The 27,375-nt window shown below is 44.6% G+C and overlaps 1 protein-coding gene and 1 long non-coding RNA gene across 3 annotated transcripts in view; one reads left to right on the top strand and one right to left on the bottom strand.

The window, feature by feature from the left end:
* Nucleotides 1-27,375, bottom strand: part of Kirrel3 (kirre like nephrin family adhesion molecule 3) — a 562,840-nt gene that overhangs the window by 183,120 nt on the left and 352,345 nt on the right. The window lies entirely within an intron of this gene.
* Nucleotides 78-26,262, top strand: LOC143438774 (uncharacterized). Its single transcript, XR_013107412.1, has 5 exons — nucleotides 78-345; nucleotides 4,047-4,176; nucleotides 14,492-14,640; nucleotides 24,388-24,492; nucleotides 25,390-26,262. It is a non-coding gene; the product is annotated as an uncharacterized LOC143438774 (long non-coding RNA).

Here is a 27,375-nt window from a genome sequence, read left to right as displayed (position 1 = left end):
AGATAGAGTCTTGCTAGCCTCAAACCAGTCCAAGCTGGCGTCAAACTCATGGCAATCCCGTATCAGCTTCCTAAATATCTGTGATTATAGACTGGCACCTACGGGTTAATTTTTTTTAAAATGAATGAGTGTGTAAGTTGGGGGGGGGTTGTGTTAGCTTTTGTTTTTATTTATTAATATTAATTTATTCATGTGCTTCTTTAGATGCATGCTAAAAGCCACGGAAAACCATTGCAGCTAGCACACACACCCCCGATACGCGACGCTTCAGTTTGGAAGATCAAGCACTATCAAAATTGGCTATGGCTTCTGTGATTACAGGTGCACACATGCGCACAGTGGAAGGTTAGACTATTTTCTAAAGCACAAACCTTCATCTACGTGTTTGGCTTTTCCACATGAATACAGGAAGTGGATAATTTGTCTAATGAGTTCCGATCCATGTTCTGATTTCCATCTGGGATCAGAACACCTAGCAGCCAATCAGTCACCTTAATTTTCCCACCCACTCTGTAATCATCTGATTGATGCACAATTACCTCCCCTGCTTCCAGGCGCATCCCCTTTCTCATGTTTCCCATCCAACGCCAGATAACCTTCATTTCTTCACCATTTATTTTGTATGTGTTGGCCACAGTTTGATATAATTATTTTTTGCAATCATCTTCTATTAGGTGAGAGAATATTGCAGCAGAGAAAGAAGGGAAAAGGAAATAAATGCCTTCCTGACAAGTCCTAATATTTTATGTTCACAAATAATCTCCCAATATCAGAGCAATAATATTATTTTCTCAATGTGCATTTATTAAAATGTAAAGTAGCTCCATCATATTGGGAACTAAAACCCCTGCATTACCTTGGCCAGAAAATATCACTTATTTATTTCAGATTACATTTCTGGAATTTTAATATTGTTGCTCTCCTACACCCCCCGCACCCCCACTTCTGTAGCCTTTCTCCAGCAGGGGAGTGAACCTGACGACTTGATTTCTAAAGAGGCATTGCTGAAAGCTCAGGGCCTTAATTTGGTTTTAAGAATTGCTTTTGGCTCTTGATTTACGATGAGGTTCTTTTCTGTGTAATTCTTTTGGCTGAAAACTGAATAGAGGTCTCTCTTTGTGGCTGGCATTTTGACACTGCATTTAAAGACAGGGTACAGGGCTAAGGAGGAGAGAAGCAGAGAAGACTCAGGAAAGGAGAGGGTAGGGTTGGGGTGTAGCTGAGAGGTAGAATGTGTGTAGAATGCAGGAAGCCCTGGGTTCAATTACTAAATCCCTAGTGTGCACACACAAACACAGATACACACATACATATATACACACATACATACATACATACATACATACATACATACATACACACACACAAGGAATTATTATGGTGGGTTTTAGGGGCTGGAGGAATTAACTCTATTATTATTTTTCCTTACTGCATCCAGTGGTACACACTTTAGCCTCCAGTTCAAAGTCAGGATGTTAATTTCCAGATAACTTAGTGCAAAAGGTCCTAGATTGGGGCTGGAGAGATGGCTTGGTGGTTAAGAGCACTGACTACTCTTTCTGAGGTCCTGAGTTTAATTCCCAGAAACCACAGGGTGGCTCACAACCATCCGTAATGGAATCTGATTCCCTCTTTCAGTGTGTGAAGGCAGAGCATATATATATATATGTGTGTGTGTGTGTGTGTGTGTGTGTGTGTGTGTGTGTGTGTGTATTTATATAAATATATATATAACTAACAAATAAATAAATATTTTTTAAAAAGATCCTAGATTGCAAGTCAGAAGCCAGGAAAGCTGGCCTTTTTCTTGCTTCCAAGTCATTGTGTGACCCTGGATGAATGGCTGACATTCTTTGTTTCCTCAAGCACAGAAAGAAATGTGAAGTAAGGCTCGATGGAATTTAGTCCTGGCTGTGTGTTAGAATCCCCCAGAGAGCTTTGGAAAGTTTACCAAGTCAATGTGGATGGAAGAGATCTCACCAGGCCCCATTTTAGATGAAGAGATGCCAGCAGTGAATGGCTTTTGAGAGAACCAGTCCTCTTTAGGGATGAGCCCCTGAAAGGCTATCCAGTCCCACCTAGTCACCCCTAAACAGGTACATTATGAGCAACACCAAATGGGCTCAGCAGGTTGTATGTATGTATATATACACACACATATATATATATATATATATATATATATATATATATATATATATATGTGTGTGTGTGTGTGTGTGTGTGTGTGTGTGTGTGTGTGTGTGTATCAGTAATGACTAAAGAATAAGAGGTCATGAATTTGAAAGGGAGGGGTAGAGACATGGGAGCAGCTGGAGGAACAAGAGGGAGAGTGAAAGTGATATAAATACAGTACTCATGAATGAAATTCTTAACAAAAAAATAAATAAATAAAATATACTGAATGGTGAGGCCCTTAGGTCAAAGAAGCCAGACTCTCTGGGGGATGGGGGAATGTGCCTGGGGACTGGTGTCTTTATCAACATGCCATGGATGATCCCCTCAGCAAGCCAGGGCCGAGCTAGGCAATGTCTTACCAGGTAAGATTGGAGAGACTTGTGTGCAAGCAAGTGGGTCTCAATCTCCTGGTAATCTCTAGGCAGCCTTCTTGTCTTTGTATCTGGGGAGCAGATTTCCTTAGTGATATGCCCTTGACAACTGGACAGCATGGAGCAAGAAATCATGGGTATAGGGGGCACATGGTGTCGGCATTTTCTTTCCTAGCACACATACGCTGTGATTGCATTACTGCATAGCCCAGGGTACTCAGTAGAGGGGTGGGAGCAGTTGCTCCCAGGAAATCTTCCATCAAAGTGATGGCGTAGCTAAAGGCATAGCAGGGATATTACTGAGATGGTGTTGCCAATTAGTGGAGAGCCTCAAGGAGAACTGTGGAAATGGAGGTCTGGGAGAATGGATGGGAGAAAGGCTAGAGCAGGACAAAGAGAGACAGTACAAAAGGTGGGGGTGACACTGGAGGGAATGGTGATGCCTTTAGAATGGGGCAGGCTATTGAAGGTCATGGTGCTCTTTCTGAGCCACAGGGAGGCTTGTCTAGGAAGACGGGATAGAGTTAGTAGCAGTGATGGCCCTCCTGTGTGCAGATTAGACTTACAGGTGTTTCTGGGCACCTTGTTCCTTGGAGGGGTGGAGGGGTGGAGGGGTGGAAGGGTGGAGGGGTGGAGGGGTGGAGGGGATGTTATCAGTTTGAAGAAGGCAGTGGCATTTGGGACTAATGCCTTTGAGTTGGTGTCTGCCGTCCCACTTGCAGCTCATAGCGAGCCTGTGATGTAAGCGATTGGTGATTGATTCCCTTTTCACAGGTGAAGAAACTGAGGCTCAGGGGTCTTTCAGGGATTACATTCAGAAATTAAAGTCTGACCTAGTCGTGCCTCAAAAAACTTACATTTCATTGTTATGCGCCATCTCCTCCTCCTTCATCTTCCGTGTGGGCAAGCTGAGGGAGTAGAGAACCTAAGAGAGTGTTTTCATAGGCACCCAGCTTTGTGGGCTTGCTATCTTCTAAGGGAGGCCATAGATCCTGGTAGACTTGCTGGCCTGCTAAGTTCCACTCAATCCTTAAAGCAGAAGAAGCTGAGCTTGTCAGAGCTGCAAAGGTATTCTTTTTGCCAGACAAACATGGGTTTGGGGGCTGAGAGGGCTGCCACACCCCTAAAAGTAAATGGCAGATCATAGGAAAGCATCATCTTTTCTCAGGGAGGGGTGCAGAGAGGACCAATGGGTTCCCTAGAGTATGTAGTTATGTCTAGGGCTTTAGTGAACCCAAGTTTGAAGGAAAAAAAAAAAAAAACAAATCTCAAGGCTGGATATCCATTTTGATTTGTGATTTTAAAAACGTACACTGATCTACTTTCAAAAAGAATTTGAAGAGGCATGCTGTTGTCTCAGGAAAGTAAAAGATACCCTCTAAATGGCTTCCTTGTGTGCCCATTGCTGGCAAATCATCCTACTTTATCAAATGTGATAGGCTGTGGAACAAGTTGGGAAAGCCTATCGAAAGAGGCTTTGTGTTGACTTCTTCCTAGGTGTTTGACACTGCATCACTTTTCAAGCATGGAACCCGGGGCCTGGGGTGGTTAGCTGACTTGTCCAGAGACCCACGAGAAACAACCAGTGAGCCTAAGATTTGAACCTGGCTTCGTCTGACTTCACAAGGTATATATATTAGCATATTTTTTATTATTCTAATAATACAACACCAGTAAGCTGATAACTTTTTGAAGCAAAGAGACTTTATATTTTAGAGGTTGAAAAATCCAATCCAAGATCAGGCAGTCCTGTGAGCTCTGGGGAGGACCTGCAGTGAGTAGGACCATGGCTGGAACTTGTGTAGCTGTGAGATTACAGCACAGGACAGGAAACTAGAGAACAGTCAGGTACCAAGGCTACTCTTACAGTCAACTCTGGCAAGAACCAACCTAGGCTCCCATAAGGAGCTATGTTGTGTTAGTCAGGTATTCAATTCTGTGACCAAATACTTCTGAAAAACTAATTTGAAGGATGGAAGACTCCAGGGTCACATGGCTCCATGGTTCTTGGATGACAGTTGGGTGCAGGTGACAGAGCAGAAATGCTTACATCACAGTGGCCAGGAAGGGAGGGCAAGCTACATCCTTCAAAGATACTCCCAGTGGGCCCATTTCATGGAAGTAGTCTTCAGTTCCCAATAGTCCCTTCCATTCTGAACGAATCAATGAGTGAACCTACTTGATGAAGTTAGAGCCGTAATAAGCCAATCTCATCTCAGTTGTGCTACCTGTTGGGGATTAAGCCTAAAGAAAACACATGAGCCTTCAGGAAGGGAACTTCATATCCAAAACATAACACACACTAACCCCTTCCAGAAGCAGGGTCCTCAGTGATCTAAAGGTCTCTCACTCCATCTCGCCTCTTTAAGGTTCTACTGCTTGTAGCTGGACTTGGCTACTTCATTGGTTCTCCCCTACCCGTCTCCACCCCCTTTCACCCTTTCAACATCCTAACACTAGATGGGAGAGAAAAAAAAACATAGAGGGGAAAGAAAAGAGATCCTTCAATAAAGTCAGGGGTCGGAAAGGGGGCGATGTTACTGATAGACTACTTCCTGCTGACTAGGGGCATCAAGTTGTTGGGGCAAGTTTGATTTTCATTTTTTGCACACGACCCCTTTTTGCACATGTTCCTGCTAGAGCATAAGGCAAATCATAGTTACCTACTGTGGACAGTCAGAAGCAGTCCCCATGTCCTACACCAGGGATTAAAATGAAACCGTATTCTCATTATATTTCTGTGTTTTTCAAAGTAACCAAAATTCTCACTACAATCACCTCTCAATAATATTCATAAGGGACCAAGCTCTCGTATACGACACCTTGGGGGTATAAACCCAAACAACATAGAGCTGGTGATATTTCCACTCTGTGACAGAGTTATGTGTATGCAAATAGGAAAGCAATTGTTCAGCTCACCTTACCTAGTTAATCCAAAGACCCTTCCCTAGCATCTCTGACAAGTACTTCTATTTGACGTGCCACACCTACTGGTGGGAGTCATTGGTTAGGATACGAAGCAGCAGTTACTCTTGCTGTTCCTTTATTTGCACATGTACAGAATATTTAACAAACGTCTACTATGTACCAAGCACTGCTCTAGAACTGAGAAGTCAGACCATAACTTGGCTCTCCTGGATCTTGATCTCTAGTGGGAGAAATACATAGCAGAAAATATAACAGCAGGGGGCTGAAGAGATGGTTCAGTGGTTAAGAGTACAGTCTGCTCTTCCAGAGGTCATGAGTTCAATTCCCAGCAACCACATGATGGCTTACAACCATCTGTTAATGGATCCAATACCCTCTTCTGGTGTGTCAGCGACAGGATGCTCATATACATTAAATAAATAAATCTTAAAAAAAGAGAAAATACAACAACAAATAAACTAGAGTTAAAGACACTAGAGAAAAGAAGACGGTGGTAGAGCATGCCTGACCATAGGGAGTGCTTTAAATTAAAGGGTAAAGGAAAGGGAAGATCCTGTTAGAGGGCTATCAGCTGAGCTGAGTCCTGTAGAATAAGAAGGACTTATTCCAAAGCTCTGGCAGTGGGGGGGGGGGGGGGGGGGGGAAACTGATGCAGAGTAAGGAGGATCTGTCAAAGCTTTGACAGGAGATCTGAGTTTGGCATAGTAGTTGCACAGCAGAACCATCAACTAGGAAAGGGTAGAAAGAGAGATCGGAGAGGAGCATGGGGAGGGAGGCAGGAGCCAGATGGAAGAGACCCCATCTATAATTGTGGAGAGCGGAGGTGGGGGTTGGATTTGTTCTTAAGTGGCAGGGTGCCATCAGATGGTCTTGAGTGAGGAAGTGACATAATAGGATTGGTTGGTTTGCAGGAGACAATTTCAAGGATTGGCCAAATTGTTCTGTCTCCTATTTGTCTCTGTCTCTCCGGAATGATCAAATCTAAGTCTTGTAATGACCTCTGCACCAAAAGCCAAACCAAACCATGCCAAGAAGCTTATTTCTGTGACGTCGCCATGGAATTATTTCTAAAGAGCTATTGGTGTTTCAGTGGCCCTTGGATATCTAGCCCACCGTCTTAATTGCCTGATCTAGTTTGTCCCATCCTTAGTAAAATGTAGCAGCTAACATTAAACGCTTTTGAGACAGACTGGCTTTATACTCTTAATAGTGTCCAGGTTGGCCTAAAACACACGAGCCTCCTGACTAAGCCTCATGTTGAGAATACATGAGCAAGCTTCATGTGTGGATGTTAAACATGTTTTTTTTTTTTTTTTTTTAATCAACTCAGGATTCCCAAGGACTGTTAATTCCAAGTTTGCTCATTAATGAAGAATACTAGACTAAGTCGTTATAGAACGGATGCTCCTGACATGGGACTTCTGGGTTCACGGACACTCGTCATACCCCATTCTCTTCCATTAATGTCTTCAGTAAACCCTTCTCCTTGTGGATTATTGGGACAGAAAGTTAAATCAAGGGGCTTTAAGGCAGGAGCTACAGACGAGCCCCACTCTGGTTCCCATTCATTCTCTTCCCGATGTTTCAGATGCCTTTACAGATAGCTTTATCTCTTCTTCACACCTCATACTTTACTTAAAATTCCTTCTTTAGCTTCTTATAAATCATCCAAACTGAAAGAAAACAACTTCTGTTTTCTTCTTAGATCAGGAACTGCTAAGGGACGCTATGCCAGTTCTGAGAGAGAGAGAGAGAGAGAGTACTGAGAGATGGCTGGAAAGCAGGGGGTCAGGGGGCGTGTTTTTGCTTTTCCTTTCCTTTTTGGATTTATGGTTTCTGGAACTGGCCCGTGTCACTGACTTGCAAACTTCCTATGAGTAGGGACAGAACCTGGTAAAGACCTTGAACATAGCTAATGCAAAGGGCAAAGTCATCTGAAAAAGAATTATTATTCATTTCCCATTGCAGTTAATTTTGGCACCTTCATCAGGGTTTAAATTCTAGTACCATATCATATCAAAGGGGAAAAAAAGTATTTGATGTACGTGTTAATTACTGCTAAGATGTAGCTACTTAAATCAAGAGTTTAATCTTCATTTGACTATTCAGAACAGCTCTGAGTGGGGGGTGCAGAGAGCCCCTTTTGATTTGGGTTATTTAAATAGGTGATGAGGACTTCAAGCAAAATGGCTTCCTATGTTCTAAACTGGCATTTGGATGCCTTGCAATTAGTATCCAGCAGAAGGAAAAACAGCTAAGAAAAAAAATCAAGATCCTCTAGGAATTCCCATGTCTTTGCCTTTTCTCTGATGTTGGGCGAAAGTTCTGAAAAATAGTTTCATGAGCTCAAAGCCTTGAGACTTTTGTGATAGACTGATAGTAAATGATAATCTTAAAAGCATGCCAGAGGCTTGAAAATTAGATCTATGAAGAAAATAATACACGATTGTTTAAAAGCGCAAATTGTCAAAATGGTGCTACTCTGAGATGGTCTTCGTGGGAAACATCTCCGATGAATCCCTAATGTGCCTGTTTTTATTCCATGAAAGTCAAAAACTCATAGAAATGACATGTTATTTGCTTAGTGATTAAATCCCAGTCATTTGTTACAGCTTTACAAGAACATTGTTTTCTTGGATTTCCAAAGCTTTATTGCCTCAGATATAACACTTTGCTCCTAATAATCCCTATTGATTTTATTATATTACCCTATGGTTTTAGATATGTTTCAGTGCCTCGCACTAGCCCTAATGTGCTTTACAAAATGAGATATGTTATCATGGTTCTCAAGCCTTCTGCAGATAACGATCTTGGTCAGGATGGGTGGAAAATGCTCATTCCTGGAGTCTGGGGTGTGTGAAGGGGGAGGGGTAGTCTCTGGTCTTGGGCACTGTCAGGACATTGCTTTATCCCAGGGTGTTTGAGATGCTGACAGGTTGGGAGGATCACTATGAGTTGCATCTTTGAAGAGCCTCAAGAGATTTCATCTGTCTTTCTATTTTTCCTCCCTTCCGAGAGGCCTGTTGCTCATACAAGGTGCTTTGTTTATGGCAATTATTCACATGCTGAACTGGCTTGTGGAGAACCCAATGTTTTCAGAGAAAGTTGTGGAACCTCTGGGCAAGGTTTAAAATGTCTTTTCAAGGTGCTTTCTAAATGTTGGTGAAAACGGTGATGTATGTGATCTCAGGTTGACTTGACACTCCCATTCTTTAGAGAAAGGTTTTGGGTCTGCAGGACAGAGAGTCACCATGCAGGAGTTGGGAGAAGAGTCTGGCTTGAGACAGGAAGGACAGCCCCTGAAAGCCCTCCTGGCTGTTACTGAGGGACACAGGGAACCATGTATCTTATTCTAACCCGCTCTCAGTGTGGTTAACTCTTCATTACACTTTACAGGAGACTAGATTCTTGATAGCTAGGGGCTCAGATTCTCCAAGAGTTAAGTACAGCAGCCTTTTCTGACTCCTGACTCCACTCTTCACTCTGTCCTAACTGCCTGTGCCTAGGGCTTCATCAGCACCGATTGCCTACATGCCCACAGTAGATCTCATAGGTAGGTATTATGTATTTTACGTTGGTATCAAGTCTCACCATATAGTCTGGGGCTGGCTTTGACCTTCTTCTCTAGCTTCAGCCTCCAGACTGCTTATATTACATACGCTGCTAAGAGGGATACTAATATTAGGTCCGTTCCATTTATTTAAAAATGTTTATTTCTATCACTTAAATGTATGTGTATGTGTGTTTTGGGGTATGCTCATGAATGCAGGTGTCTGCAGAGGCCAGGGGCGCCAGATTCTCCTAGAGCTGGAGTTTCAGAAAGTTATGAGGTGCCTGATGTGGGTGCTTGGGATCCTTTGGAAGAACAGGACATATCCTTAACCATTGAGCAATCTTACCTGCCCTTAAGCTCTATGCCTGTCCAGTAGGCATGGGCAGGTTAACTATCACGCCTAAGGTCAGAATGCTTGTTAGAGATGGTCCCACAACCCAAAACTGCATTGCAACTCTTAGCTTCAGGGCTTTAAATTAAGTACTAGTATATGATACTTATAATTTACAAAGAATTACCCACTATTTGGGATAAGAAAACAGAAATAGGCAGTCATTTATCTAAGGTGACATAACCCAAACTCTCCCTTTCTCAAATACACCCATACAGTGGAAGATGTATGAACATGTCATGGGAAAAGAAACTAAAGACAGAGGAAAATCGTTCCACTAGCCATCTTGCCCCTCCTTGCAGTGTCTGACACAGCCCCTAGGGATCAGTGTTTAAATCAGCATCCTGCCTTGGTTTGGATTGTATGAAGGCATGCAGGGACCCTCACCCCTGTGCTTAGTGCATTTCACTCTAATTCCAAAGTCTTAGGGCATGATGTCATATTCTATCTGAGGTTGAGACAGACATGAGACTTTGAGATCACCAAAGCTCCTGTGTGGTCTTGACTGGGAAGGAAACCAATAAAAAGGTGCAAATGAGAACCCATGAACAACCATAGCTGATGGATCCTAAGGAAGAAGAGGGGTGCCTATGCTCAGGGTTGGTGTACAGCCTGCCAAGTTAAGCAACATAGAGGGAAAGTCACTGTGCAGCATCAAGTTGGAAATCAGACACATACATGAAGATCTATGTCCTCAAGAAGACCAACAGACTAAATAGAAAAGCCCCCGTCCCTGTGCTGACACCTCTGTTACACACGGCGAGCCTGCCCTGCCCAACTCCACAGGTGCTGCTGGTAAAAGCCTTAAGACATGGAGGATCTCACAGTGAGTGGTTCTCTGCATTCAGTTAATGCACTGACTGGCCAGAATGGAAGACAAGCAAGATGGAGTAGGCTGTCCTCGCCTGGCCTGCTGCTTTCTACCTGGAGCTAAGAGGGTCCCTCCTCACTGATGGTGATGTGGATTTGGTGCTTTGAGATCCCTGGAGGACAAGTCAGGACGCAAACAAAGACAGTGCCACTTGGATCTAAATCAATAGGAACAGAGAAGTAGAAAGAGGACACGGAGAACAGGAGGGGGCAGAGAGTGAGGCGAAGGTTGTATGCCCCGGATCATCCGTTTTCTCCCTAAACAGATTATTCTTTCCTTCTCTGATTTATGCATGGGAGAAAAACAAAACCCGAGGTCTTTCTTAGAACACGAAGCATGAATCACTCTCGCCAGACAGATGAAGAAAGTGCCATCAGGTGTTTAAAATGCAATTATGTTGGGAAAGGGTAAGAATTAGATGTTTGTTTCTAGCAGACAAACAAGTTCATGTCTCTCCACAGTGTGAAAACTCCGTTTTCCACTCAGGTGGCTCCAGAGTGGCCAGGAATACCCTCATGGGTAGGTCATCTGATAGATTAAGCTTACCAAGCCCAGGCTACACATTGTGTAATTCAGCATTAAGTATCTTATTGATTCACTGAATTGCTGCCATGGATGTTAATGGAGACAAATATTGTGACTGTGATTTTTCAAAGGGCTGAGTAGTTCCCAGACATCAATAACATCTGTCATGATGTAATGCAGGGCAACCTCAAGATGCTTGACTTGGGGCCAATCATGGAGGACAGGGCCGCTGGGAGGAAAAGGAGCTGAGGTATTGCTAAGTCTGGGGACTTCAGGCTCCGTCCTGCTGTAGGAATAGAAAAGTTCCCTCCCTTGCTGTCCGCAGCTACAACAACAACATAGCAGGACCACGGTGACCCTAACCAATGCTGCTACCATTTGACTGGAGCATATGTGATCTCAGAGATTGTGTTCGGAGAGAGCAGGGGACTTGTGTAAGATCAATCATCCAGGTAGCTACAGACTAGGCTTAAAAGTAGGGTCTTGGGATTTAATACCCAGGTATATTCTTGCCACTTGTCAGTAAGATTTTTGAAATCCACTTGAATATATGGCCAGGAACAAGTGATATTTCCTTCTAAAAAGCTTCACTGAAACACTCAGGGCCAGTAATTGGAAGGAATCAATTACTCTCAAACAAATCCCCATTTCAGCCAAATTCTGCTGGCTGCCCAATCCTTCCTACACTCAGGCTCATTCTCTTGTACTGCTTCTCACATTATGTCTCTGAAAGATGAATCTGATCTTGTCACTCTCTAGAATGAAGACCTCCATCAGCCTCTCCATCCGTCCTCGGAATAAACATTCTCCTCTCACATCTTTATTCCCAGACTCAGTCGCACAGTCTCATGTCCTGCCCCCGTTCTTCCGAGCATGCTGGGCACTGCTGTAGTCCCAGACCTGTTTAACCTCCTAACATTGCAAATAAGCAATTCCCCGTGTTTGGGCCATCTCTTTCCTACTTGCTGCTCAGGAAACTCCTACCCATATATCAAGAGCCAGACCCATCGCACTAGCCCCCAAGAACCGCCCCTGCTACTCCTGGCAGATTAAAAAAGACTTTCTCTGTAAGGCTACAGGACACTGTCCATCTGTTATTGATCTGTGGTTGCCTATGACACTGCATCTCTTCGCTCATCTATCTTTGTTTTTAAATTTGAACTTCAGTGCTCAGGAATTGTCTTTACTTTTGGCTTCAGGACATAGAGGAATCAATCTCTAATTGATTGATAATCTTTCATCCTGCTGGTTAGGTTTTATAGTGGTGGAAGGTGTTATTCAGGCTGCCGGAAGAGAAGACATTAATAGTTTTATCCAGCACTTGACACTCCATGCTACAGTACAAACATATCAGCCATGATGTATCTCACTCCTGTAATAGTGGCATGACTGTTATGCGTTTAGTAGCTGCTTTTTGATTGCATTTGAAGTCTGCTCAACAGGAGGGCATTTTATACTTCTACCATGTGGAGGTTATAAGTCCTAAGGCAGAACCTGTGTTGTTATTTTGTTAAATGATAAGGTTGTGAAGTTTCCTTCTAAACATTTCTATTTATACATATGGGCATGGGCGGCTCTCTTAATCAGAGACGCTTATTTGTTTGTGTGTTTATTTATTTATTTTTACAGTGGTCATCGGTCAATGGAGAGATGTATGACCGTCAAAGGGCTAAGAATTAAGGGACTGAGGGCTCAGTGCTAAGTGGGACATTTTATTAGCTTAATCATCCCCAGAAAGGCTCAGGGAACATGGAGGAAGAGGAAGAGGAAGTAGGAGTTGAAGAGCCTGAGGATGTGAAGGAATACTGTGAAGGAATACTGTGAAGGCTGTCGTCTGGACATGCATGGCTTTGACTATTGCGATCATGACTGCACATACCAGTGTGGCTACCTACACAACTCAAGATCAAGCCGACTACAAACCTACATAGAAGGGGGAGATGGTCTCTAGGACCTGCCCCTTATGGAGGAACTATTGGTTGCTGAACAGGAAAAAAAAATCATTCTTTAGGGTACCCTAATGGATGGCCACACACTCATACACACATGGGTAACACCAACCGAACCGTAGTAGGTCACTCAAAAAGAAGACATGAAGTTAGAATAAAAATGCGCTGCAGAAGATGCAGGCAGAGTTGGGGGTAGAAATGTGGGTATATATGTTAATATTTCATTGTGTACATGTCTGAAATTCTCAAAGAACATCTGTGCTCTTGGCACACATAGGTAGGTGTGCTGTAGATGATTCTTTGCTGTCCAGATAAATGAATCTGGAATCAGCCTGTTAGGATGTGAGTTTATATCAGGACTTAGGGGAAGCATAGTAGCCCTTGAGATATAGGTTTTTATAGAACTGGGTCTTGGGACCCTCCAGGGATTGAGAACGGAGGTCAGGAAAACAATGCCTTACCTTAGCCACACGTTAGGAATTTGGGAAGCGGTCTACAAGGTTGAATGAGCCCTTGCTACCATGCTCCTTGAAATTTGTGTCCTCAAGCTTATGTGCATCAGATACCACCCTGGGGACTACAATCTGACATTCTAATGGATGGAGTTGCACACTGAGACCCAACAGACATTAGAGTGATAAGAAACAGTAATAGTTCAGTGTTCAATAGTGGGCAGGGCATGTACACGTGCCAGCTCTATGGATAGGCTGCAGAGCTACGGTAGAATCACAGAGACTCCTTTATACAGAGCACTGTTTTTTGGCATTGACCAGTATCTTGGGGGAAGTATCAGGAGATAGAAGAAGAAACCATCTTAGGTGAGGGGGCTGGGAGTAGAAGCCACTGACCAGCTGGTATGAAATCATCTTAGGATGTTAACAGCCCCCCCCCCCATGATGTTGTCCAGGTACAATAGCTATTGATAGGTCCCCTTAAAGGGCAAGCCCGAATTTGAACGTGTGTGTGTGTGTGTGTGTGTGTGTGTGTGTGTGTGTGTGTAGGAATGACATTTGTGTAGGCAAGAAGCTTTTGAGCTTACCTTTGTGATTGAACTTCAGTATACTGAGTAAAAAGGAAGGTTTTCAAGCTGAGGAGTGAGCAAGCAGAACACCGTGGGAAGTGTGAATGCAACTGTTGGGGAGACAAGCCTAGGATGCCCAGGAGCGCTGGGAGAAGAGGAAGGAGACAACAGCTAAAGCCAGGCTGTGAGCAGCTTTGAAAGCCAAATACAAGCGGTGTTATCTTGTCTGTGATGCCTCGGGCAGCCTGCTAGCCCAATGTTATCACTGGGGCAGGCTTCAGGGTGGCCCCTGCTGGGACAACCAGTGGTGCCATCTTACCAAGTCTGAGCCTGTCACCTGGAGATGGGAGCAGGCTCTCCCTTAATTAAGAATGTCATGGCAGCTCCCTGGCTCACGGTGACTGATGCTGCCCATCCGGCTGCCATGTCGCCAATGTGCCTACATGGCACGTCATCTCCTAATTAACACATCTTGTCAGGTCTAGCGGCCAGCTTTAGTAAACATGCTCTGAGCAGCTGTCACTGGGACCCTGCGTGGGACCTGCTGCCTCATTAGTGCTGGGAAGGGAGGTGGCACCAGCATCAGGGGGTAAGACAAAAATGATTTTTATGGGGGTGTTGGTAGGGTGAGAAGCTAGGAAAGAACTGAGGGTCCAGTAGAAGGTTTGGTACCAAGCACCATGAACCTTTCTTTCTCCCTGAAGATAGGACGTGTGGCAGTGTGGTAACAAAAGATACCCTGGAACCAGAGACCTGCTTCTCATTCGAATTCTCCTACCACACAGGGGACTCAGACTGCTCCAGTGAAAAGTGTTGAGTTGCCTCTACTCACCCTACCTGGAAGTTCTGCTGAGTGAGTCTCACGTGACAGTAACCCACACTATTCTGATGAATAAAATCTCTAAAATGGCATCCCATCGGGACACAAGGAGTCATCTTTAGCTTGGCTCCACAGTGTTGCTCGGGACATACCTTCAGGCTTCCAAACTCCCCTGCTTGTCTCCTAGTGACAGTGTCTGTCCTCTCTGATCAAGTGCTGACTCTCTACCCTTTCATGGTGGGTGGTGGTCCAACTCCTTCCCTCCGTTAGGCCCAGTCAGCCTTACCTTCTCCCTGAGAGGGAGTGCGACATCTCAGAGAGAATTGCAGCCCCTCTTTCCTCTCCTGGCCCGGCTTGCCAGTGACTGAGGATATACATGTCATAGTGCATTGTCTCTGGATCCCGAGTTCTGTATATCTAAACTTTGCATCCATAAGAGTGCACAGTAGGCAGTTGATCAATGTCTGTTGGCCGAGAAGGTGGTATAGTCCCTTCTCAGAGCTCTCACAAGATTGGTGAACTCAGTTCTTCTCAACAGTTTGTTGTTTGCTAGCCAGCCCATCAATAGGTTTTCTTCCAGGATCTGAACCTGCTCTTCCTGCAGGCAGGGCTTCCAGCAAAGACTATTGTCATTCTCCCTTTCTGTATGCAGGGTAACTTTTATCCTTCCCTGTCTTCCCCATGTGTATTGAATTTCCTCTGTCTGTGCAGGGCAGCCTGCTGCCTGGAGCTGGTTGGTCCCTGCTCTCTGCTGCTCACTCCATCATACTGGTCCTGTGGAGGGTCTGTCCTGGGTGAAGTCTGAGCAACTGAAGATGCTTTGGAAGCATCTGGTAGCAGCGGGGAGGCCGACTTTTCCAGCCCCTCAGAAGCACCAAACCCACACAATTTGTAAATCTCAGCTAATGAGCATTTAAAGGGCACATCCTAATGAAGGGATTCCGGACTGACTGGCCAGGAAATGCAGGCTGAAGATTTTAATTACAATGCTTCTGTGTTTTCAGTTTTCCTCCTCTTCCCTCTCCTCTTCGTTGCCTACTCCTCTCCGCCTCCTCTCTGATGTACATCTTACTTCTGGATCAGAAAAAAAAAAAAAAAAAAAAAACTATCTTAAGTTGTCCCTTGGTTATCTTGCTCTTGAGGGGACTTGGGGATTTTCCTTCAGTCTGAGAGCTTTGGAAGTATGCTTTGACAAAGGATGTACCCATATGGGTAGAGGCAGACCAAGACTCTGTGGTGGGGCCAAGCCAAGCAGATGTTTCTCCCCCAGGAAGCACAGTGGGGATCCAAGAGTGCTCATGAGTGAGTGGCAGCTGCCAGCCTTGTGAGCTTCCTGGGGTGAAGCTCTAGGGTGAAAGCTGGGACCAGCTGAGGGACTTCTGGGCCAAATGGGTGTTCCTTGGGCCTCTCATGGTGCTTTTCTTTCCAAGAGGCTAAGTGAAGAGTAGGGGTCAAAGCAGCTGCAATGGTATTGATCATGAGAGGAACTGTTTCTCAAAAGTCTTCCACTTGCTCCTCCAGGTCCATGTCTATCTTGTCTGCACCTCAGGAGTCTGAGCTGTGAGGATATTTATACCACAGGTTTCTGGTTGGATCAATGTGGAGGCTATGGAAGGATGTGGAAAGAAAACAGAAAGTGACTCTGATTTGGGGGTTGGGGTGGTCTGAGGTATCACCTGGATATGTCCCTCTCAAGGTAGGCTTTTCTGTAGGACTCTGACATTCTTTTGACTGTTTTTTCTTGTCATCCTGTGGATCTGGAGTTTTACTATCTACAACCTTATATTGTTCCCTATGCACAACTCTTCACATCTTCCAGTTTGAGTCTCTCGTGTCTCCTGCCAAGAGCCCAGTAGAACCACCTTCAGGCCACCCCTTCATGTCAGACACCTGGCCAGAGGCATCCTGTCAGGTCTGCGACTTCTTGGACTCCAGCTTGGATGTGGGTCAGAATGCAGCCTTGTGATAAGACCCCTCTTTCCAGATTTATGGCTGAGTTGGAAAAGGTGTGTATAACTTGCCTTCACAGAAGCTGATAGTCTTCGGGATTCTTCAGAGTTCTGTGCAAGGAGAAACAGAAGGCCCCTCTATGTGGCATGAGGGTTGCTAGTAGTGAGGGTTTCTTTTCCTCAAAGTGTCTTGACCTGGGCTATAGTGCTGTTTTTAGTTTGTAGATAGAGTTCCTGCAGTTGAGTGACTTGACAAGAGTTTAGGGTGAATGGTCTCTCCAGCTAGAGAATTTAAGCAGTGTTTTAAGGCTAATGGTGAGATTGCCTCCTTCTATTTTTCCTTTGAGCTATTTTTTTTCCTGCCTATTCTTTTGTATGAAGTCTTGATTTGAGGACTGTTGTGGAAGGAGACTACAAGTTAAGGCCATCTGTGGGGATCCCCAAGGCTTTTGGCAGTGCGAGTTCCAATATTGACAGAGCGGTCCGTGACATTTTGGCCCCCAAGCGTGGGGCAGAACGATTCTCAACATTTTGGCGCCCAACGTGAGGCAGCTTGGGCTGCAACAGCCATCTATCACTCAGGCTCCTGGGACCTTTCTTTCTCCAGGAGCGTCTACCTGTAACAGGGCCTGAGCCAACCAGCCAGCTTTGCAAACCAAAGGCTAGCTGCACCTCATTGATGAACTTTTAGAAGGTATATACTGGCCATAAACACTCATCTTACTTCTGATTAGCCTTTTGGCCTGAGGTTTGGCTCACAGTTTCCAACTCTAGGCAGGTCTGGACTCATTAGCACTGCCATTCCTAGCTGGTTCACAGGGGAAGCTATGGTCTCTAACTGACCCTGGGGCCAGCTGCATCATGCACTCTGTTCTCTCTCTCTCTCTCTCTCTCTCTCTCTCTCTCTCTCTCTCTCGATGGCTCCTCTATAATCTGCTTCCTGTTCCACTTCTAGGGGTCAGTATCTGCCTCTGCCTGGTATTCCCTACACTAAACTGTTAAATAAACCTTTATCTTACGCACAGTGTCTCCATACTTCATTTCTGCTCTTCATTTAGTTGTCTGTACAATCAGACACTAATCACGCATTGGCTCAGCCAGTTGCATATAGGGTCATTCTACTTCATATGGGGAATCTCTAGGGGACAGAATTAGTGAACCTCTTCTTTCATCTTCCCCGACCTCAGCCAGATGTCCTTCATCATTACTGTCGTTTTTCTCTTGAGTACATGGAACCTAAGGGTAAGGAAGCTGCTCACTGCAGGTCAGAGGTCACACTGCTTGGAGATGTTGGAGCTGGCATCTTATACATAATCACTGGCAGTCCCCAACCCAAGCATCTTTTTGTTGACAACTTGAGACTGCGTGTGCACAGTCAGAGGCCCCTGAGATGATTTCACCTCTCTTCTCTGCAAACTACAAGTCATTGGCTTTGTTCAGAACAGATAGGACCCTGAGCACTTTAGAGAGACAGAGAGAGGAGGAGGGAAGCTGCCAATGGAGAAGTGTGGGGAGGGAGAGGTGGACCAATTCACTCCGACATGATTTGCATCTGTAGCAGAGGGGACATGTCACACAAACTGTCATGGCTTTTCCCTGTGTTGACATAATAACAATTCCTTTCTTTTCTTAGCACTTTGTAGTTTTCAAATCCATTAGCTCATTTTTATCCCTACCACAATCTAGCAAGGAGGCAGGAACTGTTATCCTGATTTTGCAGATCAACAGGCTCAAGAGCTGTGTAAATTATCTCAGGTCCTGGGAGCTTGGATGAAAACCTGAATCTCGGATTTCTTGTCCATGTTCTGAACCTTGTTCAGCTTAATTTTCTAGGAAGAAACAGGACAACTCCCACAGAACAGTAGCTCCTGGAGTCCTAAGCACCTGGATCACCTAAAACCATGGCTTTAAGATCTGGGAGATGGTTCAGTGGATAAAACTTTTGACATCAAGTGTAAAGCCTGGAGTTCAGACCCCAGAATCATGTAAAAGCCGGCATATGTGGCAGACACCTGTGATCCCAGCACTCAGGAGGCAGAGATGGGAAACCTGGGGCAAGTTGGCTAGTTAGGCTAAAAGAAATCACCAACCTTCTGGTTCAGTGAAAGAGACTTTGCTTTTATAACTAAAGTGGAGAAACTTAATGCCAACTTTGGGCTTTCACATGTACACAGACACACAGACACACAGACACACAGACACACACAGACACACACACACACACACACCACAGGAGCACACACCCCACATACATACACATGTGTGCATGTACACACATGCATGCACACACACATGAGAGTGCATGCACACATACATACACACACACAGAGAGTCCCTACTCATGCCCCGCATACATGAGAACATAGGAAGATACAGGGCACATATACAGATACATGCAATAGACAAACAAACAAACAACTTAGTGATTCTTATATTTGGCATCAGATTTTGGACTTTGCTGTCAAAGGTACTGACTTAAAACTGCTACATGTGGCCTAGGAAGTGCCACCCTCGCTTCTCCCCTCCCCTGTCTCCATCTCAATCATGGGGGCCTTGCACATGCTAGATAGTTCTCCATTACGATGCTCTACTCCCAGCCTGGAATCTGCATTTCTAATGGAAAGTTTTGATGCAGCTGGTTTGAGGTCATGCCATGTAAAAAGCTCTTGAACTAAAATGGCACCTCGTGTCCACCCTTACCAGGGCTCATATCATCAGCTAGAGAAAGAAACAGAAAGAATTGCCTTGTGTGTGTCTCTCCCAGTCGTGAGGAATTAATGTGGGTCTTGCCTCCATGACTGATGCCTGTGTGGTCTACAGAATGGGGAAGAAAACCCCAGGCTCGTTGGTTCACACACAAAAGGAAAACGTCCACACATGTGATTATTAATTCATTGTTCAATTAAGTTATGATCTCTAAAATTATCACAATATTTGGCTCGGAGGAAAGCAGCATTGAATAGCTTGTTCCACGTAATGTGTGAATAATGTAACTTTATTACTTTTCTAGCTCGCGAGTAATTGTGACTGACACATTGGCAATAACACAGATCACCTTCCCTCCCCTCCCTTCTTCTTGTTCACAGCTTCCGGCATTTACTTTCTTGTCTCTTTCCATGCTAGTCCCTCCCAGTTAACAACCTCCTTTCCATCGCAGTTTCTCTTCTATCCTGCCCTAAAAGCACCCCCAAGGAAGAGGCAATGGTGTGAAGGACTATGAACCAAGCTGTTGGGAGCCCTCATTAAAGCCTGCCTGAACTTGTGTTCACACTTCTGTTTCTGACATGTCTCTTACATGTGCGCTTAGAGCTGACCTGAGCGACCGTTGCTGTTACAGTGTGTGACAGGGTATCCTGGTAAAGGTGGACATTCCTGTATTTCTCACTTTCTACTCCCTTTTAGCCCTAAACTCAGCCTGCATCCCCTATTGCCCAGATCTCCAAGAAACCTTTCAGTCATCTGAGCCTTGGGCACTGAGGCTACAGAGGGCTGTCATCAGCACCTCGGACAGCTCCCGGGCTTGTTTTCCCAGGAGGCCCCTGGGTTGCACAAGGACACAGTGAGGGGAATGTGCTGACAAGGCCCCATTCGTACTTATCTCCCTATGCCCAGCCAGTTGGAGTCTAATTTTTAAATCACTCTTTGACCGATGAAATCCAGCTTAAACATTATCTTGTCTTGCTTTACATCATCCATCCAGTGTATATTTTCGCACCAGCAAATATGTTTAGCTAGGAAGAACCTGGGTGCTGACAACTTTCCCACAGTGTAGACATGAGGAAGACAGGGAGGACATGCTGGACTGAGGTATTCTTTCACATGCTTTGGTCATGTTGCCACCGCACGGTTTGTGTTCAGACACCATTTCCTGCCTCTTTCCATCTCTTCAGAAACCCTACTCCATAGGAATCAGACCTACTCTCTGGGGGGAATTTCCAGTCCTGTTCTGAGCTCTTTTAGTGACCTGACTCCACATTCTTCCAAGCCCCATGTGAAGTAAAAATGATGTGTTTTTTTCAGGTACAGCATTGTAGGCAGACTGAGGTGTCTCTTGTCTACTGCACTGCTCTGTTCATACACATTAGAGGCTGTGGAGTGGTAGACTTGCAGGCCACTTTAGAGGTGAGGGTACCAGGAGCTGCCAGTTGAGTAACTACATTATGATATATGCTTCATGAGGAATGTTCGACTCAGTCTTTGTAACACTCAAATGCAAAATAAATCATTGTTCTCCATTTTATACAGCTGACCAGTGTCAGAGCCAGACACCTTAACTTACTAACCTGCACCGTTACAATAGCACAGATGGCCACTCCCCTAGTTAAGTGTCTACCCTCATCCCAATACTGTGACACCTCTAGACACAATTAGGTAGAAGCAGCTGATGGCCTTGAAGGAAGAGCCAACTTGGGGAGGGGAAGGGTGAGGCAGGGCGGGGCGGGGTGGGGCAATTCTTTGTAGTATTCAGGGGAATGACCACTCAGATGCAAGAGTCTGGGAAGGATTCCAAAAGGAAAGTAGGCTTGAGTTTAGTTCCCAGGGTTTAAAAGTTTGCTGTTTCATTGAGGAAAGGATAAAGGGAATCAAGTTTCTCTGTGTAGCAGTTCCCAGGGTATATCTGTACATACTGGGGTGGAATACTGTTCTCCCTTTACAGCCCTTTTTATGCCTGCTTTCCACCATCCTGGACCCTCTGTTCTACGTCTATAATAGTCATATCTCCTAGTACCCCAAATTGAACCCTGGACTCTAAACTCTAGGTCCAAGCTTTCTTGGTGGCCTTGCTGGTATTCTTTTCACTCTGCCTCACTGCTTCTCTGGTCTTCTACAAGTACACTATTTACCAGAGAGAGCCAGAGGAGAGGGTGCATGCACATAAGAAAGAGCATCACGAACCTGGGAAGCAGAGTCACTGTACTCAGTGAGGGAGGCAGTCCGGATTATGGCTCTGTTTGCCCTTAAACTTCTACATCAGGACTCATCCTAGTCTCAGTGCAAGCGGTCAGAGAATACTTTTTAAAAACTAACTATGTTTCTCTGCTCAGTAGGTTGGAATCATTTGTGAACTTGTGCCCTAGCAAGTGCCCTGCAGTGAGTCTGGGTTGGGTAATTCACCTCTAGGCATGCACACACAGGTGTGTGCTGGCTATTGCTGCCAAGGGTCCATTCTAATGATGCTCGTGGGGGATTCTGGTGGTTTCATCAAATGAAGGATCACAGGGAAAAAATCACTATCACAAGTATGAGTGAGTGATACACACAGGGTTTAGACTTAGGGGTTATACTGTGGCTCCAGGGGCGCAGAGACAAGTCATTGTTTAGAGGAATGAGTTGTTTGGGCACCCCTAGGCTCTTATCGAAGAATAATGAGACTATTGGGCTTAGTCATTAAGGGCCAGTGCACAAGAGGAGGGCATTGGTTGGGTAGGTAAGGCTGGAGAAAATGGCTCCTCTAAGACACAAATGTCTTTAATTTAAAGTCTGTTTCTCAAACCCAGTCCCCATCCTAGAGTGACAGATGTGGTGATGCAACTCAACTCTGTCATTTGCTATTTTTAGGGCTTTCAGGGAAACTACATAACACTGCATTTCTGCTTCTTTGTTTGTAAAATTGAGGGGGTATATAGCCTTCTTAGAACTGTGAGACAATAGATACTCAGGGTAGACCCAGGGCATGACATGCATCATTCATACAGTAAGCATGGACTAGTGTTACTGCTGTCTTGATTCTTGAGCCAATTATCTCTTTTTGCGGTAGAGGAAATACCCCTTTCAAAGATTTTTGAAGGATAAAGTGAAACAGGCTGGTAGTACCTAGTGTATAAGAAATACCCGTGAATTGAGTGTCTTTCTTTTACTCCATTCTGAAGTGTATTCTCTTGAGGGCTCTTGATGTTCTTAACTCTGGTGGGGGAAAAGATAGGATGCTGTCAGCTGTGTGAGAGCTTTGTCTTCAAATTAGGCTGACGTTACAGAACTCATCCTGCCTCTTGGCCATGGCCGCTTTCTGACGCATGCTTCCTGCTTTACTGTCTTTCTGTACTCACTTCTCTTTCCGTACCCCTACTAGTCTAGGCTCTGTCAACATCTACCCAAACCCTTGCTTTTTTTTGAGGTTATGGTCCTTTTCTGAAGGGCTACAGTGAGTTTGTTGTACATCCTCAGTGTAGTAGGTAGTACTGAGTGGAAGGCTGGGTGCTCAGATGTTGAATTTGAACCCTGCACAACCACCTAATGTATACTCTTAAGAGAGTCACTTGGTGTCGGGGACATTTGGCATCTCAGTATAAGCGAGTCAACATTCACGTCGGTTGATTGCTGAGAGGTGAAATGGGGTAACTAACACATGGGAGTCTAGGAAGATAAACAGGTGGTAAGTCCGAGGTTCCTTATGCACCCTCCCCCCCCCACCCCGTCTTGGAGTTGCATAGAGAAAAGACGAGGGGCAAGGTGGAAAGTTGCCTCTCCTCCGTCATGATTCACCTCTGTCACAATCCCCACTCTGTAACCTCTATCCTCTCATTATGCTCTGGAAAAGTAGGTTTTTAGCCAGGATATCTTTGAGGGCAAAGAACAGAACTTTCTCACTGGCTAGTTGAGGTCTGATTTCCATGGTGCCCGAGTTCAGTGTGAGTGGGGAAATTCAGAAATTGGCAGCAGCTACATTATTGCACCACGCCACAGTCTTTTCTGCCCACTTCTGCTTTCGTCTGCATGCTCTGAAGGCACTGCCAGCAGCTTCTGGCCTTCCTCTGCCTTGTGGCCTCTTGTTCACCTAGCACATAATACTTCTTCCTTGGCACCAGGTCCCCACCTCTCTGAACCCTTCCTTTTCGCAGCTTTCTTCCTGTCCAAGCCTCTATGTCTTGTTTGTTCAGAACTCTAACAGGCACACTTGGGTGGCTCATCATCCTGAAAATTCTATCCATAGGAATTTCCATTCAAAGGAAAAGAAGAAAGAATCATGTCTAAATGCTGGTGAAAATATAATTAGTGTTGTCTAGGCTGACGGAATCATACTTGGAGAGTGAGGGGCCTATTTCTCCCTCTTGGGCTGAATGCCTCTACAGACTGGTTGCTTAACTCAAGGGGCAGAGGCAGGCAGATCTCTGATTTTCAGGACAGATTGGTTTACATAGCAAGTTCAAAGTCAACCAGGAATACATAGTTACATAAGGAGACTATCTCAAAATATAAAAGGATTTAAAATGCAGAAGAGGATACACTGTAGCAAAAATTTATTAAAGAAACGAATCCGTCTATTTATCCAACCATCTGTTCATCTGCCATCAATGTATCCAGTTTATCAATCCATTCATATTTCCATTTAGTACACATTTATGTAATGCCTGCAATGTGCCAAACTCAGCGGTGGCAGTGGGAAGATAGACCAATAAACTCATGGTCAGTGTACAATGTAGACTATGCTAGGAGCACAGATGCACACAAAGAATGGCATCTCCGACACTGGGAAGAAAAGGATGTCTTCTTCAAGGAAAGACACTTAAATTCAAGACTGAGGAACAAAGATAATTTGACCTTGCAGTTTCCTTTCATTGTTACATGGGTGTTACCCAGATTAACAAACTAGAAAATCCTTCTTTAAAATGAAGAGTCATGTGTACATAGTTGTGGGTACATGCATGTGACCGAAGGTGCCCACGAAGGCCAGGAGAAGTAGTAGACCCCCTGGAGCTGGAGTTAAGGGTGGTTATGAACTACCTTATATGGGTGTTGGGAACTGAACTTCCAGGAGCAGCGCCCACTGTTTACTGTGGAACTGTTGCTGCGACTTAGTCTCCATCATCCTATGTTGTGTTTACTTTCTCAGGTTTACACGGAGACTTGGAATGTCTTGGGAATGTGGAGCTCAGAACAAGAGGACAACTTGTCTTGGCTTTGAGTTGTTAGTTCCCATATCTCAGAATCTAAGAACGTAAGTTCCTCTTTTCTCAGTTCCCCCTCTTTAAAAAGAATTGGCACATATTTCGTTATACACAACAATGGGTTTCATTATGCTGTGTTCGCATATGTATGGAATGTATTTTTAATCACAGTTCCCTCATACTCTCTATTGTTTCCCTCCCTCTCCAAACATCTCCTTCCTTCTCCCCGCCAGTGTCCTTGCTGTTTTTATTCCTTTCTTTCCCTTCTTTATAAAAATTTGATGACTGATTATATTTAATTAGTATTTCAATTTTTTTTTCCCCGAGACAGGGTTTCTCTGTGTAGTCCTGGCTGTCCTGGAACTCACTCTGTAGACCAGGCTGGCCTCGAACTCAGAAATCCGCCTGCCTTTGCCTCCCAAGTGCTGGGATTAAAGGCGTGCGCCACCACCGCCTGGCCTTAATTAGTATTTCTTATGAAAATTTATTTATTTGTGTATTTATTATGTTGTGTATATGGTGTGTGTGTGTGTGTGTGTGTGTGTGTACATGCCATGGCATGCATGTAGAGCCTTCTGGAGTTTGTTCCCCTCTTATACCTTTACATGGCTTCTGCAGACTGAACTCAGGCCTTCAGGCCTATGGAACCATCTTGTTGGTCCTTATTAACATTTCTTACAGTATTCTGGGTAAGGGATTATTGGAATGGGCATGGATTCCTTACCGCCCACTTCCTCTTGAAAAGACTTTCCAGAAACATGCCAGAGCCCGGAACAGAAGCATCTTGTTCATTTCTAAAGAACAGAAAGCTTCATGCTGCTATGTTTCATCCCCTGTTGCTGTAGGGGAAACTCTTGTCTGTCCTATGACAACAGCTAGTCATCTTCCTCCTTAGGCCACCCAGAACTCATTTCTTCTCTCTTTTTTTTTTTCCCTGTGGCTACTAGGTTGTTTAGAGTCCATATTAGGTCAGCCTCGGCTCACAGAAGCTGTCCAGGGCATGACAACACCGGGAATGAGTATGAAGTCACATTAATGAAAATCTGGAACACTCAGATTCTGGGGCAGACATTTTGCCTTAGATGGATTGAGGGAATTGCTACATGGGTACGTTGCTTCATGGGAAATTCTCTTCTCCTTGCCTTTTATTTATTCTGTACTTTCTCATCACTGTGCTCAACAATGGTCATCATGCATAAGCTTTGCTGAGAAGGACCCCAGCTTGAATGCATGAAATTAATTTAGTCTAGGAACCCTAGTGAAAAGGCTTCTGCTATATGTAGGACCATTATGTACAGGGACTTCAAGAGCCAGGTGGTGACCAGTCTCTCTATGGCCCCAGAGGCAGAAGGCACAGTGTTTGGATGTTGGGTAATTCTCATCGTTTTTGCTCAATGATGTAAATTTTGTTTTATTTGTCACTGTATCCCCAGGACTTGAGACTAAGCAGTTTAATGACTTTTGGTTGCATGAGTTAAGAATTACAAGTAATACGAGAGGAAATCGCCATTTGTCCCACTGGATTCTCAGTCCTGGGCTGGGGTGCTGGAGCCTGCCCCTTGTTTGTGGTAGCCAGCCCCCACTAATCTCAAAGACCAGGCAAGAGAAACACAGGAGCGCTAATAGATCTGGAGACTTAAGCTCTGGAGAGCCACCTGTCACATAAGATTTACCTTCAAAGGCCACTTGCTCTGACCTTTCGATAACATTTAAAAAAAAAAGAAACTCAGGTATTGACCAAATCAGTCCTATCTTCAGTAGAGGTCTAGACAGCTATTTGTACTTCTATTTGAATTTCTTGGTTCTTTTCTTTTTGTACCTCTGAGTAAGCACAAAGGAAGGAAAGTTCCTTTGCTTGACCAAATCTCATTTAAAAATTGTTTGTATTTTTAAAAGTGGAACCCAATCCCTTAAGCCTTTAAAAGTAACCTCTGCTGAGCTCAATAAACCATTTCCAATGTGGCAGCTTCTAATCCAGGAGAGCTCAGAAGACAGATGCTAAACGGCCACCGATCGCATCCCAGGACAGTTTCGGGGTCTCAGGGCTCCACAAGCTGGAGATGTGATCGCTAATCCCACCTCTATTTCTGTGTCTGCTCTGTTAGCTGGCCCAACTGTGCAATTAGTATTCTCCCTGGTGGTGATTTTCTTCAACTATATTGGGCCCATCAATCACCCACTTTCCAACTCATCTGTCTGGATCAGTCAATTACAAAGTTATTTTTGAGCCGCTAGGATTCTCGTGAAATAGACACAAGAAGGAGCTAAACTCATTTTGGGTTTGACCTCTGCCGCTGGGATCTGAGGAGCTCGGTTTGCTTACACTTCATGGCCATCCAATCCGATCTGGCCTGGAGAATAGAAAGGCCACTTGCTTAATTGGGAACACTTTAATACAGATATCCATTAACTTATGCTAAATTACAGTAAAACATCTATGGAGGAACTTGATGTGACATCTGCATGAATACTAAATAACTTCATTATGAGCGGCGCTGTGACGATGCATATGAAACGAAATGAATGTACCCAGAGGAGACAGTTCATCTCCCACCTTCCCAAGCCTTACTGCTTTATTTGCCCTTGCACTGACAAAACACAAACAAACAAACAAACAAACAAACAAACAATCCAACATGATTCTTTTTTGTGTTCATCATTTCCTTTCATTCACTGAGTGGTTCTGGCAAGTGGAGACTGGCTTGTGCTACCCTGAGGAGTGACTATGAGAAGAGAAGAAGTGAGAATCCTGGTGAGAATGGAAGAAGGATGTCAAGACTGACTGAACATCACAGACACATAGACACACACAGACACACAGACACACACACGCGCGCACACACACACACACACAGACACACACACACACACAAAGAGTCCTCCGTGGAACCAGCAAACAATTCAATTCAGACTGTCAATTCAGATTAGCAACA

The sequence above is a fragment of the Arvicanthis niloticus genome, chromosome 26 (assembly GCF_011762505.2).
Source record: "Arvicanthis niloticus isolate mArvNil1 chromosome 26, mArvNil1.pat.X, whole genome shotgun sequence".
NCBI lineage: Eukaryota > Metazoa > Chordata > Mammalia > Rodentia > Muridae > Arvicanthis > Arvicanthis niloticus.
Note: the sequence above shows the minus strand (reverse complement) of the source record. Positions and strands in the feature narration are given on the sequence as shown.